General features: G+C 41.0%; 1 protein-coding gene across 1 annotated transcript in view; it reads right to left on the reverse strand.

The window, feature by feature from the left end:
- Positions 1-14711, reverse strand: part of LOC133640866 (zinc finger protein 26-like) — a 47153-nt gene that overhangs the window by 22575 nt on the left and 9867 nt on the right. The gene's annotated exons all lie outside the window — the stretch shown is intronic.

Genomic DNA, 14711 nt, shown 5'->3' on the forward strand with positions numbered 1-14711 from the left:
GGGGTGCTGGAGCCTATCTCAGCTGCATTCGGGCAGAAGGCAGGGTACACCCTGGACAAGTCTCCACCTCATCGCAGGGCCAACACAGATAGACAGACAACATCTTTGTGGGCCCATTTAGTGTTGCCAATCAACCTATCCCCAGGTGCATGTTCTGGGTTTTTTGGAAAAGGGCATAACAAATAAAATCTATTCTAATTATGTATTACTTCTGGTGGGTGTTGTGTTTGTCCTACTCTGTTCAGCGGTACTTGAACGCACCATAAAAACACCTGGTCTCTGTCCCTCTGAGGAAAGATGGATCATCATAATTCCGTGCTAAGAGAGCACAGCTTGTACTTAGTAGGTTAGTAACTCAGACAGTAATGTGTTCATAGAACTTTAGATTGGGGTCTGTTGTTTTAAAGGCCTACTGAAAGCCACTACTACCGACCACGCAGTCTGATAGTTTATACATCAATGATGAAATCTTAACATTGCAACACATGCCAATACGGCCGGGTTAACTTATAAAGTGCAATTTTAAATTTCCCGCCACACTTCCGCTTGAAAACGTCTCGGTATGATGACGTATGCGCGTGACGTAGCCAGTTTAACAGAGGTATGGCTTCCCCATTGAAGCCGATACGAAATAGCTCTGTTTTCATCTCATTATTCCACAGTATTCTGGACATCTGTGTTGGTGAATCTGTTGCAATTTGTTCATTGCATTATGGAGAAAGAAGCTGAGCAAGCAAAGAAGAAAGTTGTCGGTGCGAAGCGGATATTTTGCGAGGGAAGTCAGCAACACAACACAGCCGGTGCTTGTTTACATTCCCGAAAGATGCAGTCAAGATCGAAGAACTCGGACAACAGAGACTCTAACCAGGAGGACTTTGATTTGGATACACAGACGCGATACCGTGAGTATGTAGCTGTGCTTCCAAACATTTGATCGCTTGCTATAACTAGCTCGAGCTAGTAGCTAGGAGCTAGCATAACAAACACCTAGGTGTTTGTTATGCGGGATTCATTTGTGGCATATTAAATATAAGCCTGGTTGTGTTGTGGCTAATAGAGTATATATATGTCTTGTGTTTATTTACTGTTGTAGTCATTCCCAGCTGAATATCAGGTCCCACCCGCGCGCTTCCAAACATTTGATCGCTTGCCCGTACGTGCGTGTCACGTACGTAACTTTGGTTAAATATATAAGCTTTATGAACCTTGGGTTAGGTGAACGGTCCTTTGGGCTGAGTGAGTGTGTGTGTTGTGCAGGTGTTTGAATTGTATTGGCGGGTTATATATACGGGATCCCGTCCATATAACCCGCTTGAGCTATAACTAGCTCGAGCTAGTAGCTAGTAGCTAGGAGCTAGCATATCAAACACCTATGTGTTTGTTATGCGGGATTAATTTGTGGCATATTAAATATAAGCCTGGTTGTGTTGTGGCTAATAGAGTATATATATGTCTTGTGTTTATTTACTGTTTTAGTCATTCCCAGCTGAATATCAGGTCCCACCCCCGCCTCTCACAGCATCTTCCCTATCTGAATAGCTTCCACTCCCCACTAGTCCTTCACTTGCATTTTCCTCATCCACAAATCTTTCATCCTCGCTCAAATTAATGGGGAAATCGTCGCTTTCTCGGTCCGAATCTCTCTCACTTCTGGCGGCCATCATTGTAAACAATAGGGAACTTTGCGTATATGTTCAACTGACTACGTCACGCTACTTCCGGTAGGGGCAAGCCTTTTTTTTATCAGATACCAAAAGTTGCAATCTTTATCGTCGTTGTTCTATACTAAATCCTTTCAGCAAAAATATGGCAATATCGCGAAATGATCAAGTATGACACATAGAATAGATCTGCTATCCCGTTTAAATAAAAAAAAATCATTTCAGCAGGCCTTTAATGTTAGCATTTAAGCTAGCGAGCTGGCACCAGTAAGTACGCCGTGAGTTGATCAAAGTGCAGTTCTCAATCTCAAAAACGATGCATATTAATCCGGGAGAGTCTTGATACCAATGTCCTTGACCCAGCCACACACAAAGAAGTTGTACACATCCATGCTTGTACAAGTTTTCATCTGTTTTGTGGTGTAAAATGTCTGGAGCACATGATAGTTCGATATGTTTGGGAACTACACCGACAAATAATTCTTGATATCACTAAACAAATCTTTTTTTGATTAATATTTTGCATATTTCGATTTTTGGCCCGTATCTGATTATTGCAGGAAGATTTAAGCCTCTTTTGTAGTCAGATAGTTTGCGCACTGCTTGTTGTACAACCGCCATCTTGGCCTGGTTGACCACCACTGGTTCTCACTTCCGGGAAGAAGTCACTCGGCGGAATACAAGCAATAGAGCAAAGACAGTGAATACTCTTGTACTTGTCTTTTTTTTCCTCTCAAAATCGGGCTGGACAGCTGATTAGTTTATGCATTTATTTTAAATAAAAACAATGTTAATATATTTTTTGAGACCTTTGAAAGATGTGATTTTGATAGAATTTAAAACATTCTAAGGCCTTAAATTGAAATGATTAGATTTAAGACTTGAAGTCTATGAACATGAACTGATGAAGACTACTTGGATGAGAGGCCAAACGTCTTCTAAGACAAAGTGAACAGTCCAGTTGTGATGGACTGAATGCCCTGAGAATAAAATGATATGTGGATGTTGTGCTTACTTGGACTGTGATGAAGCTGTGAGGACTCAGGTGGTTTGTCTTCATGGTCTTCAGTCTTCACAGAGACAACAGTCAGTGGAAACTTGGTGAGATCAGCCTCCTCCTGCCCTAGAAGACACTCTTCCTCCCGAGTGATCCACACTTCCTCCTCTTCCTCTTTAATGTGGGGGGGCTGCTGGACGTCTGTTGGGTAAATAAGTAAATAAGATAGAGCGAGAATAGAAATAACTTTTGACTGACACTGTTAACACAATGAGATTAGTTGTGTTCTTTATGTGTTGTGTTGAAAGTGTATAGCAAAACAACCAATAAAAACATCAGAAACACTGTATTTTACGGACTATAGAGCGCACCAAGATATACATAAGCTGCACCCACTAAATTTTAGAAGAACTTTTTTTTTCCATATATTAGCCACACTGGACTATGAGCAGCAGATATATACGTTTGGAAATGAGTTATATACACATAATGTCCGATAATGGCTTTTTTGCCGATATCCGATATTGTCCAACTCTTAATTACAGATTCCGATATCAACCGATACCGATATATACAGTCGTGGAATTAAGACATTATTATGTCTAATTTTGTTGTGATGCCCCGCTGGATGCATTAAACAATGTAACAAGGTTTTCCAAAATAAATCAACTCAAGTTATAGAGAAAAAAAAAGCCAACAATGTCACGCCTGGGTGAAGTCTGGTCTGGGTTTCATCTGGTTTCATGTTTTGTTGTTTCCTGTTTTATTTTGAAATGCTGACTCTCCCTCTCGTTTCAGGTCACTTGCCCTTCCTCCTGTTTCACTGGTCTGACGTCTTGCCTGATTGCCTGATTGCGCCCACCTGTGTCACCCTCCCTCATGTGTATAAATGTCTCATCCTCCTTCTGTCCTGTGCCAGAGTGTTTTGTATCTTCTTGTGCGTACCTCCAGCGTTCCTTTGCCACAGTCTTGTCCACAGCCATTGCCACTTTTTGTATTTTTGATCCACGGGAGATTCTTTGTTTGTAACCTTTTGTCAGGTAAGATTAGCTTCTTAGCATCGCCTCCGTTGGAGTAGTGATGGGTTGATGAGGCCTCATGAAGCGTTTCGACACATTGCAAAACTGTATTGATACTGTGTCACTAAATACTGACATCTGCTGGACATTAAAAATCCCTACAGGCAACCTATGGACCGACTCAACTGACACTGATTTTATGACTTAGTATATACAATAATATAAACCAAGTCATTGTATTTCATTTAGGATTATTTCATATCTTCATTTAAATAAAAATATATTTTTATCTTTTTTAGATACAGTCAAATAATGTGAACATGTATCGTGACTAGGATGGCAGAAGGTGGGGATTGAACCCCAGTAACCAGCAACCCTCCGATTGCTGGCACGGCCACTCTACCAACTTCGCCACGCCGTCATTCCTGTATCTTCTCTAGTAACAGTAGTGATGGGTCCTGCAACACAGATGCATCGGCGCATGCGTCGAGCTCATAGAGCGAAACCCTGTTTCGGTGCGCGTACCGCTTTTAGAAAGTCACGTGACCGATCATGAGCTTCTTTGGTCACGTGACCGATACGCGAACTGTATCGCACTGACGCCTCCTCTGTGCCCTGTGAGCAACGTTCCCTCTAAGGTGCGCGCCTGCGCAATTGCGCAGTGCTCAAGCGTCCTCCGCGCACAGCAAATATATGCCGCGCACCAAATCAAACCCATCTGAATTCTAAACAAAATAAACACATTTATTCTGTGTAATTTTAAAATGCAACTTTGAGTGACAGTGACAACAAGCGGCCCTAACGGTGTTCGTCAACAACACGCATTGCGCCGCTTCCTAATAAACACAGTTTGGCGCGCAGGCGTCAGTGCGATACAGTTCATGAGCGGTCACGTGACCAGAACAGCTCATGAGCGGTCACGTGACCAAAACAGCTCGTGTTCGGTCACGTGACTTTCTAAAAGCGATACGCGCACCGACACAGGGTATCGCTCTATGAGCTCGACGCATGCGCCGATGCATCGGTGTTGCCGGACCCATCACTACGTTGGAGTGCTTTTTGTTGTATTTGTTAGTTTTTGTTCTTAGCCCTTTTTCTCTCCATAGCCGGAGCGTTTTGAGTTGTTAATATTTTTGTTAGTTTAGTAGTCAGATTAGATCTGTTTTGATAGCCTGTTTTGTTTCTCCCTTTTTGGACCCCTCCCCTTCTGAGAATAAACAACTGTTTTCAGAAATCCTGCATCTGTGTCCAGAGTCCTAGTCGGGTCGTGACAACGCGTCCGACTTGACATTGCGGGACCCCGGCCTGTAAGACAACGTGAAATTAAAACGATTGAAAAACAATGCCCACCTGGCCTGACGTGAGTTGTTGGGTGAGTCGGGGGGTGTATATTGTAGCGTCCCGGAAGAGTTAGTGCTGCAAAGGGTTCTGGGTATTTGTTCTGTTGTGTTTATGTTGTGTTACGGTGCGGATGTTCTCCCGAAATGTGTTTGTCATTCTTGTTTGGTGTGGGTTCACAGTGTGGCGCATATTTGTAACAGTGTTAAAGTGGTTTATATATCTGTTTTCGCAAAATCAAGGACATCGACTCTGACACTCTTTCCACCGCCATTGACAGCCTCCCCAACAGTGACTCTCTTTCCTCTCCCGATGAACTGGTCACCTACTACAACAATAATCTTCATCATCTACTGGACATGCTGGCTCAAGGAAAAATCAGAAGTGTCTCTTTCACCAACTCTGCACCCTGGTTTACTCCCACTAGAGATGCGCGGATAGGCAATTGTTTCATCCGCATCCGCATCACAAATGTCGTCATCCACCCACAATCCAACTGAACTAACATTTTATCAAAACCACAACCGCCCGCCACCCGCCCATTGTTGTATATATAATGTAGACCTGGGGTCGCACCCTAACAGCAATAATTAGGGCGTGCTGTGTTGGTACTGCCTTTATCACCCTCTACAACATGTACAGACAGCGTGACAGCCCAGTCACATATTGTGTGCGGCTTCTGCTTGCACACGTAAGTGACAGCAAGGCATACCTGGTCCACAGCCATACAGGTTACACTGACGGTGGCCGTATAAAACAACTTTAACACTCTTAATATGTGCCACACTGTGAACCCACACCAAACAAGAATGACAAACACATTTCGGGAGAACATCTGCACCGTGAGACAACATAAACACAACAGAACAAATACCCAGAACACCTTGCAGCTCTAACACTTCCTGGCTGAAATATACACCCCCGCTACCACCAAACCCTGCCCCCCCTACACTGCGCCCCCACACATCAACACCCCCCCCCCTCCCCCCCACCCCCCTCCGTAGCGGGGGTGATTATTTCAGCCAGGAAGAGTTAGGACTGCAAGAGGTTGTGGGTATTTGTTCTGTTGTGTTTATGTTGTGTTACGGTGCGGATGTTCTCCGGAAATGTGTTTGTCATTCTTATTTGGTGCGGGTTCACAGTGTGGCACATATTAAGAGTGTTAAAGTTGTTTTATATGGCCACCGTCAGTGTAACCTGTATGGCTGTGGACCAAGTATGCCTTGCTGTCACTTACGTATGCAAGCAGATGCCGCCTACAACATGTGGCTGGGCTAGCACGCTGGCCGTACATGCTGTAGAGGGTGATAAAGGCAGTACCAACACGGCACGCCCTTATAATTGTTGATTGGGTGTAAATAAGCAGACATTCGAGAGGATAGGTTCAACCGCCACCCGCCCGAATTTATTTAAAATTTATTTTTTTCTTCATGCATCCGCCCGACCCATGGATTATCCGCGGACTCCGCGGTTGTGTCCGCAAACCGCGCATCTCTAACTCCCACACTCCGCAAGTTAAAAACAAAGAGACGCCAACTTGAACGTCTTTACAAAAAAAAAACTGGTCTCACTGTACACAAGGACATGTACATCCAACACCTTCAACACTACAAAGACTGCCTAAACAACACTAAATCATCCTACTACACAACTTTAATCAGTTCTAATGAAGGCAACTCCAAGACACTTTTTTCTATTCTTGGCAAAATTTCAAATCCTCCGCACTCACTTCCCTCTCATATGGCCTCAACTTCTTTTTGTTGTTCCTTATGCAATTTTTTATTTCCAAAATCACACAGATTCACCAACAACTTCCTTCTTCTTCTCCTCAACCCCAGTTCCCCCCCCTGCCTCCCTCATCCATTCATTTTCTAGTTTTTCACTGCCTTCTCAGTTGGACATCACTGCACTTATCCGTTGATCCAAGCCATCCACCTGTCTTTTAGATCCCCTCCCTACTGCTTTGGTGAAAGTCTGCCTCGCCTCACTGATCCACCTCATCACCAATATCATCCATTCTTCTCTCACGACTGGAATTGTTCCCTCTGCTTTCAAAACAGCAGCCATAACACCAATTTCGAAAAAACCAGGCTCAGATCCAAATAATTTTAATAATCTTTGTCCAATTTCAAATCTGCCATTCATCTCAAAAATCCTTGAAAAAACTGTCTCCTCCCAACTTCACTCCCACCTACAGTTAAATAACCTATATGAACAATTCCAGTCTGGTTTCCGCCCCCTGCACAGCACTGAAACAGCCCTAGTAGAAATCACAAACGATCTCCTCCTGGCAGCTGATTCTGGTCTTCTCACTATCCTAATCCTCTTAGATCTCACTGCAGCCTTTGACACCATTCCACACACTGTCCTCCTCCATAGATTGCACAGTATTGGCATCACAAGCACACCCCTTCACTGGTTTAGATCATATCTCTCCGACCGCACTCAGTTTGTTCAACTCCATTCATTCAAATCCCCTCCGTCTCCCGTTTCCTCTGGTGTCCCCCCAGGGCTCTGTTCTTGGTCCTCTGCTTTTTATCATTTACATTCTTCCCCTGGGCAATATTTTCCGTAAATTTAAAATACATTTTCACTATAATGCGGATGACACCCAGCTCTACGTCTCAACCAAACCAACTGCCTCTCTTCCTCCTTCCTCCCTTACAGACTGCCTCAGTGAACTCAAGCAGTGGTTCTCATCCAATTTCCTTCAACTCAATAGTAATAAAACCGAAATCTTACTTGTCGGTACAAAAACCATTCTCGCCAAAACCAACAGCTTGTCCATTACTCTCTGCAATTCCTCTGTATCACCCTCCTCCCAAGTCAAGAGTCTGGGTGTCATCCTCGACAGCACACTCTCCTTTCAAGCCCACATAAACAGCATTACCCGGTCTGCTTACTTTCATCTTCGGAACATTAATCATCTTCGCCCATCCCTTACCCCACATACTGCTGCCATACTAGTCCATAGCCTGGTCACCTCTCGCCTGGACTACTGCAACTCTCTCCTTTTTGGTCTCCCTCACAAGTCACTTCACAAACTTCAGCTTCTCCAGAACTCTGCAGCCCGGATAATCACCAGAACCCCTTCAATCTAGCACATCACCCCTGTTCTGCAGCAACTCCACTGGCTACCCATCAAACTTCGTATCCACTTTAAAATAATTCTCCTCACTTACAAAGCCATCCATAACCTCTCTCCATCATATTTCTCTGACCTGATCCATGTCGCCACGCCCTCACGTTCCCTAAGATCCTCTTCATCCATCCATCTCACTGTCCCTTTATTTAAACTGTCCACTATGAGTGCCCGAGCTTTCAGCTGCTCTGCCCCACATATTTGGAACTCTTTACCACCAGACCTTCGTAACTTAGATTCAATATCCCTCTTCAAATCAAGACTCAAAACACACCTATTCCTGACTGCTTATTCATTGTAATCATCTTTTCTTCTCTATCTTTGTTGTTTTTTATCCAATTTGATTTTATTGTTTTGATTTTGTACGGTTAACTTGAGTGCCAAGAAAGGCGCCTTATAAATGAAATTGATTATTATTATTTATTTATATATATATATATATATATTTTTTTTAAAATATATATATATATATATATATATTTTTTAAAATATATATATATATATATATATATATATATATATATATATATATATATATATATATATATATATATATATATATATATATATATATATATTTACAGTGTGTATATATATATTTACAGTGTGTATATTGTACATTGTTATGAAGGTGTTTGTTACTACATTATATATATATATATATATATACTTGCAGTGTAAATTGTACATATTACATATTGTTATGAATGTATGTTAGTATACTATATATATACTTGTAGTGTGTATATTGTACATATTGTTATGAAGGTGTCTGTTACTACATTATATATATACTTGATTTGATTTTGATTTTTATTAAGGATCCCCATTAGCTGGTTGCCTCAACAACCCACTAGTCTTCCTGGGGTCCACAATTCAATACAATTACAAGTAAAAGCATATAATTATAACTACACAATACAGAAAAAAAATAAAAGCATCAATAAAAAAACAAGCAAACAATTTACAGTCACAGAATAATAATTACCATATAAATATAACAAACAAATCATCAATGAGCAAACTAATTTAAAAACTCAGATAAAATATTACTCTCTTTTTAAAAACCTGTTTACTTTCAATGCTGGTGAGAATTCGAGGCAGGTTATTCCAGAGCGATAAAGATCTATAAATAAAAGATTTCCGCAAAGCATTCTTCCTGGGACGAGGGAGTACAAAATGCCCCTCACTGGATGCCCTGGTATTGTGATTATGTATAGTGCTACTGTGAACTATTTGGGCCATGAGAAAAGCAGGAGTTTTACTACCGGTTACTGATTTGAACAATATAAGAGTATTAGCCAACAACCTGTTCTGCACTGTTAGCCAGGAAAGAGAAGCATGCATTTGGTTCACATTGGTTCTTAGTGAACAACCAAGAACCAGCCTTGCTGCCCTATTCTGGACAATCTGGAGCTTACTGATCTCACCACTTGCAGCAGACGCCCAGACTGTAGAACAATAGTCAATATGACACAAGACTAAACTCTTAACAATTTGACAAAGAAGAGGTGGATCAGCAAAACCAGCACATTTCCTGGAAATACCAACAGCCCTTCCCATCTTTGTAACTATATCACTGATATGATTTGACCAGGATAGAGTGCAGTCCAGCATCACTCCAAGGAGCTTGGCACTTCTGACAGTGTATATTGTACATATTACATATTGTTATGAAGGTGTCTGTTACTACATTATATATATACTTGCAGTGTATATTGTACATATTACATATTGTTATGAAGGTGTCTGTTACTACATTATATATATACTTGCAGTGTATATTGTACATATTACATATTGTTATGAAGGTGTCTGTTACTACATTATATATATACTTGCAGTGTATATTGTACATACTACATATTGTTATGAAGGTGTCTGTTACTACATTATACCTGTATATACAGTTGCAGTGTGTATATTGTACATATTACATATTGTTATGAACGTGTCTGTAACTACATTATATATACTTGCAGTGCGTATATACAACATTACATAATGTTATGAAGGTGTATGTTACTACATTATATATATACTTGCAGTGTGTATATAAAACCTATTACATATTGTTATGAAGGTGTCTGTTACTACATTATATATATACTTGCAGTGTGTATATTGTACATATTACATATTGTTATGATGGCGTCTGTTACTACATTATATATATACTCAATACAGTACTTTCTATTATATTCTATTCTATGTAGGTCAGAATCAGGAAGTGAATTTAACCATGAAACTATTAGACTCATTTGGTCAAAGTCCCTACGAGTAGTTTGTCAAATTACGACATCTTTTTTTCGCTGAAAATTGGCCACAAACAATCGGAGCCAAGTTGGGCGCCATGCCACGCCCACATATTATGGCGTAGGAAAAATGAATTCAACATTTATCATCGCCTATGTGTGTAGTATTGGTTATTCTAACCGAGACTCATTTGGTCAAAGTCCCTCGGAGGAGTTTGTGAAATTGCGACCCCTTTTTTTCGCCAAAAATGGGCCAAAAACGATCGGAGCAAAGTTTGCCGCCATACCACGCTCACATTTTATGTCGTAGGAAACATTTGTTCACCTTTTATCATCCCCTATTTGTGTCGTATCTGCATTTATAACCACGTGTAGCATGTAGAGTAGAGTATATGTATAATATATTTATATTATTCACATGTGAATAATGCTGTATAATAGACTGTATTTATATTATTCACATGTGAATAATGCTGTACAATAGACTGTATTTATATTATTCACATGTGAATAATGCTGTATAATAGACTGTATGTATATTATTCACATGTGAATAATGCTGTATAATAGACTGCATTTATATCATTCACATGTGAATAATGCTGTATAATAGACTGTATTTATATTATTCACATGTGAATAATGCTGTACAATAGACTGTATTTATACTATTCACATGTGAATAATGCTGTATAATAGACTGTATTTATATTATTCACATGTGAATAATGCTGTATAATAGACTGTATTTATATTATTCACATGTGAATAATGCTGTATAATAGACTGTATTTATATTATTCACATGTGAATAATGCTGTATAATAGACTGTATTTATATTATTCACATGTGAATAATGCTGTATAGTATTTATTGTCTATTGTGAGCGAACTGTGGTGCTGAATTTCCCCCAGGGATCAATACAGTACTTTCTATTCTATTCTATGTAGGTCAGAATCAGGAAGTGAAATGAACCATGAAACTATGAATTATATAGATTACAATGTAAAATATATTTGGTGACTGTGTGAGTTTTATGTAAACATGTTGATACACATTGTTACACACTGAGAGGAACATCAACCTCTCATAAATATTGCGTGTCTGACATAGTCTTGTTTTTATGAACAATATAAAAACAAAGCTGTGCATCATCCTCACATAGACAATCTAAAGACAATTTAAGAATAGTGTTAATAATGAAATATGACGTTAGTAAACATGTGAGAGTAAGAAGTAAACAAACCTGTTCTGTGCAACACAACTTGATGTTTTTGATGTAGTCGCTCCTTCTCCTCTTTTGTTGGACAAAGTTCCTCCTCGTACTCTGCTATCGTTCTTTCGCACATTTTCACACAATCACAACACTTTACACTCACACTTGATCTCTGCTTAGCGATGTGTTTTGATCACTTCCGCCTCTCTTTGTCAGCAGCTAACAAGCTAACTAGCAAGCTAAGCTAACACGGTGAGCTGCAAAGTGCACTCAGACTAATATAAACGGATACAAACAAATATCAACGATGTTTACTCTATTAAACGACATATATGTGTGCATGTACGCACTGATGAAGAAAACAGAAGTATAACGACTTGTACGTCAAACGCCATCCTGTTATTCTTCTTCCTGTTGTGTACGGTGGCCGGCGTTACAGTATTATACCGCCATCTGTCGGTGATGTTAGGCTACCACAATTGACGCAGTTGAGGCGTAGTCAACTGCGGAACGGACGTTCGCCAACATGTGTAAATTACAGACATGACATTAACAGGAAGTGCATATAAATCAAGATATTGAACAACTAAATACAGATATTACAAAGTGCTTAATGGAAGCAGCCAAACAGAGCATACCAAGGAGTAGAATAGGGAAAATAATCAAGATAGTGCCGTGGTAGACACACTTGATTGATTGATTGAAACTTTTATTAGTAGATTGCACAGTACAGTACATATACCGTACAACTGACCAATAAATGGTAACACCCGCATACGTTTTTCAACTTGTGTAAGTCGGGGTCCACGTTAATCAATTCATGGTAAATATATTAGTTCATGCACAAAACAGGCTGCAGGCAAAATTAAACATCAGAAATTCAGCCACTTCAGCTAGTTACAGAAAAAATATATAATAATTCAATGGTACCTCAACTAACAAACGTCATTGGTTCAGACCGAGCTCCTAACTTCAAACACCTGTATCTCAAATCAATGCCACCTGTTGAAATTAATTAGAACCTATTCAATCGGTGCTTGGTCCCCCACAAAATCAATCAATCAATGTTTATTTATACAGCCCTAAATCACAAGTGTCTCAAAGGGCTGCACAAGCCACAACGAGATCCTCGGTTCAGATCCCACATCAGGGCAAGGGAAAACTCAACCCAGTGGAATGACAATGAGAAACCTTGGAGGGGGCCGCAGATGTGGGCGAGCCCCCTAGGGTGACTGGTGCAATGGACGTCGAGTGGATCTAGCATAATAGTGTGAAAGTCCAGTCCATAGTGGATCTAACATAATAGTGAGAGTCCAGTCCATAGTGGATCTAGCATAATAGTGTGAAAGTCCAGTCCATAGTGGATCTAACATAATAGTGAGAGTCCAGTCCATAGTGGATCTAACATAATATTGTGAGAGTCCAGTCCATAGTGGATCTAACATAATAGTGAGAGTCCAGTCCATAGTGGATCTAACATAATAGTGAGAGTCCAGTCCATAGTGGATCTAATATAATAGTGAGAGTCCAGTCCATAGTGGATCTAACATAATATTGTGAGAGTCCAGTCCATAGTGGATCTAACATAATATTGTGAGAGTCCAGTCCATAGTGGATCTAACATAATAGTGAGAGTCCAGTCCATAGTGGATCTAACATAATAGTGAGAGTCCAGTCCATAGTGGATCTAACATAATAGTGAGAGTCCAGTCCATAGTGGATCTAACATAATATTGTGAGAGTCCAGTCCATAGTGGATCTAACATAATAGTGAGAGTCCAGTCCATAGTGGATCTAACATAATAGTGAGAGTCCAGTCCATAGTGGGGCAAGCAGGAGACCATCCCGAGCGGAGACGGGTCAGCAGCGCAGAGGTGTCCCCAACCGATGCACAGGTGAGCGGTCCACCCCGGCTCCCCACTCTGGACAGCCAGCACTTCATCCGTGGCTACCGGACCTGTGCCCCCCCCCCCCCAACCCCCCTCCACAAGGGAGAGGGGGACAGAGCAGAAAAGAAAAGAAACGGCAGATCAACTGGTCTAAAAGGGGGGTCTATTTAAAGGCTAGAGTATACAAATGACTTTTAAAGGTCTACTGAAATGATTTTTTAAAATTTAAACGGGGATAGCAGATCCATTCTATGTGTCATACTTGATCATTTCGCGATATTGCCATATTTTTGCTGAAAGGATTTAGTAGAGAACATCGACGATAAAGTTCGCAACTTTTGGTCGCTGATAAAAAAAAAGCCTTGCCTGTACCGGAAGTAGCGTGACGTCACAAGTTGAAAGGCTCCTCACATATCCCCATTGTTTACACCAGCAGCGAGAGCGATTCGGACCGAGAAAGCAACGATTACCCCATTAATTTGAGCCAGGATGAAAGATTTGTGGATGAGGAACGTGAGAGTGAAGGACTAGAGTGCAGTGCAGGACGCATCTTTTTTCGCTCTGACCGTAACTTAGGTACAAGCTGGCTCATTGGATTCCACACTCTCTCCTTTTTCTATTGTGGATCACGGATTTGTATTTTAAACCACCTCGGATACTATATCCTCTTGAAAATGAGAGTCGAGAACGCGAAATGGACATTCACAGTGACTTTTATCTCCACGACAATACATCGGCGAAGCACTTTAGCTACGGAGCTAACGTGATAGCATCGTGCTTAAATGCAGATAGAAACCAAAGAAATAAACCCCTGACTGGAAGGATAGACAGAAAATCAACAATACTATTAAACCATGGACATGTAAATACACGGTTAATGCTTTCCAGCTTGGCGAAGTTTAACAATGCTGTTGCTAACGACGCCATTGAAGCTAACTTAGCAACAGGACCTTACAGAGCTATGCTAAAAACATTAGCTCTCCACCTACGCCAGCCAGCCCTCATCTGCTCATCAACACCCGTGCTCACCTGCGCTCCAGCGATCGACGGAAGGACGAAGGACTTCACCCGATCATCCGTGCGGTCGGCGGCTAGCGCCGGATAGCGCGTCTGCTATCCAAGTCAAAGTCCTCCTGGTTGTGTTGCTGCAGCCAGCCGCTAATACACCGATCCCACCTACAACTTTCTTCTTT

Source organism: Entelurus aequoreus, linkage group LG23 (genome assembly GCF_033978785.1).
Source record: "Entelurus aequoreus isolate RoL-2023_Sb linkage group LG23, RoL_Eaeq_v1.1, whole genome shotgun sequence".
NCBI classification, from domain to species: Eukaryota; Metazoa; Chordata; class Actinopteri; order Syngnathiformes; family Syngnathidae; genus Entelurus; species Entelurus aequoreus.